At 52.8% G+C, this 2,502-nt stretch overlaps 1 protein-coding gene across 1 annotated transcript in view; it reads left to right on the forward strand.

Annotated features, from left to right (window-relative positions):
• Window positions 1–2,502, forward strand: part of GRIP2 (glutamate receptor interacting protein 2) — a 50,416-nt gene that overhangs the window by 44,812 nt on the left and 3,102 nt on the right.

Raw genomic sequence — 2,502 nt, forward strand, 5'->3', positions numbered from 1 at the left:
AGCTCCCGCCCCCTGTTTTTTGTTTTTTCTTTTTTTTTTTTTTTTTTTTCTTGAGCGTTTTTTGCTATAGGGCACATGCGCTCGCCCGAAAGAGAGAGAAAGACAGAGAGACAGAAAGCGAGAAATCACCCCCCAGGGGGGATGGCCACGCTGCAATCTCTTCTCCTCCATTCTCCTCTCGGGATCTTGGGCACGCACGCACACACGCCCGGCATGAGTTTAAGCCACCGGGTCTGGGACTTGAACCGCGATCAACTACATGAGAGTCCAGCAACATAGCCATTATGCCAACTGCTGGTCCCAACATTCAGTGTTTTAAACATTTTATTGCTGCAAAATGAAACATGTGTGTGGTGCAAAATTAGATATACAAAGTAAAATCGAAAGCAAAATAATCCAAAATAAAGACATAAAAATGTGTCATCCTCACCACCCATAGGTCACTGAAATGAGTGTGTGTGTATCTGTTAGGTGACGGGGTCGGGAGGAACATCCTGTTTTATAACCTGCTGTTTTAGCCAGCTGTGCTATTTTTCCACTTCCATCTATTGTAAGCTCTTCTGATCCTAGACCACATTCAGCTTTCTCAGTTGATCGCAAACTGTTCTTTATACCCAGTTCACCCAAACCACATGTGCATGCAAGAGAGAAAGAGACGTATTCCCCCACAGGGTCTCATCACAGCATGACTCCAGTCTTCCAGCCCTCTGGCCTTTCAGAATCTTGGGTGTCAGTACACATGCACGTGCTGTCAAGCTGACCTTGGGATCTGAACTCGGGGTGGCCCATATGGCTTCCAGCACTGTAGCTCATTTTACTGCATCACCAGGCCGGGCCGCCATTGCTTCTTGACTTTCACTTTTTCCTTCTGAGTTCACCCTTTAATATGTTCTTTCACTGAGGGTCTTTGGGTGGTAAAGTCATTTAGACTTTGTGTTCTAAAGATGCCTTTATGTCACCCCTACTATTTTTTTCGTTCTTTGAGAAATTTTTGCTATAAGGCATGTGCTCACCACAGAGACAGAGAGACAGAAAATGAGAAATTACCCCCCAGGGGGGATGGCCACGCTGCAGTCCCTTCTCCTCCATTCTCCTCTCGGGATCTTGGACATGCATTCACATGCACCTGGTGTGAGTTTAAGCCACCGGGTCCGGGACTTGAACTGCGGTTGACTATGTGGGAGTCCAGCGACATAGCCATTACGCTATCTCCTGGTTCCGGCCCCTCTGTTTTGTTGGGCACTACCAGAGGGCATGTGTGCTTACCAGATAGAGACAGAGAGAGAGGGAGAGAGAGGAGCAAACACCGTCCTAATGAGTGCAGCCACTTCTGCAACACCCTCTTCGTTCTCTCTCTTCCTCCCCATGGGAACCCAACAGTTTGGCTTTTAAACCAAGTTACTGTGATCCATCTTCCCTTGGGGGAGATTTTTTTAAGAGTTATTTTTTTTTAACTTTATTTATTTTAATTTGACCAGAGAGGGACAGAATGGGAGCACGCATGAGAGAGAGAGAGGGAAAGTGAGAAAGCAAGCTGCCAGGACCAGGACTCGAACCACCCTCGGCCATGTGGCAGTTCAGTGCCCTTAACCACCATGCCACCAGCCGGCTCTCCCACCCTTGGGGGGATTTCTAAAAGACCACGCCTTCCCCGCCAGTGGAAACTAGATTTCCTCCTGGCAGGTGGGAGGCACCCGTGTCCATGGGGACTCCTATGCTGTTGCGCGGTCCGGCACCCCCAACACCTCCTGCAGATTTCCCACGCCCGTGAGTCCACTGAGAGTCGGGCGTCCAACTTCCCGCCCTCCCTCCGTACATTCTGTTTCCCTCTAAGACACGCCCAGCTGGGCTCCTCCTCTCCTCCCCATCGCTGTCGCCGTCCTTGCCCAGGTCAGCATCACCGACCCGGGTCCCCGACCCTCGCGTCCAGGAAGGGAGGTCCCCTCTCCAGCCTGCAGTCCCACCTCGGCGGCCAGGCCGTGTGCAGCCGCTGGAGGGCGCTCTGGGTCTGTGCTTCTGATCGTACCGCCTGCTCCACCGGCTTAAATCATCCGGGGTCTGTGGTGGATGGGGGGGTGCTGTTCTCCTTCCTTGCTGAGGTCTAAGGGTGCCGGTGCGCCCCAGCCCTGGCCCTCCCAGCCTCCTGCCCTCCCAGCGCCCCCAGGGGCAGGGCTTTCTTCCAGACCTCCCAGCGCAGGAGCTTTGCACCTACCGTTCCTTCTGCTGAAGACGCTTTTCCCCCCGGCTGCTGCTTGCTCAGTCATTCAGACCGCAGGTCCCCTGAGATCGGTGGATACTTCTGCCTGTCCCAGAGAGCAGGGGTGACTTCCCGCACCCCTCCCCTTCTAACACTACCGCAGCCTCTCGTTTCACTTTTTTTAAAAAGAAGTATTTTATTGGGAACAGCAGTTACTGTAATGGCTATGTTGCTGGACTCCCACGTAGTCGACTGGAGTTCGAGTCCCGGCCCTGGTGGTGCGGGCGTGCCCAAGGTCCCGAGAG

Source organism: Tupaia chinensis, unplaced genomic scaffold (assembly GCF_000334495.1).
Source record: "Tupaia chinensis unplaced genomic scaffold, TupChi_1.0 Scaffold000704_1, whole genome shotgun sequence".
Classification (NCBI taxonomy): Eukaryota; Metazoa; Chordata; class Mammalia; order Scandentia; family Tupaiidae; genus Tupaia; species Tupaia belangeri.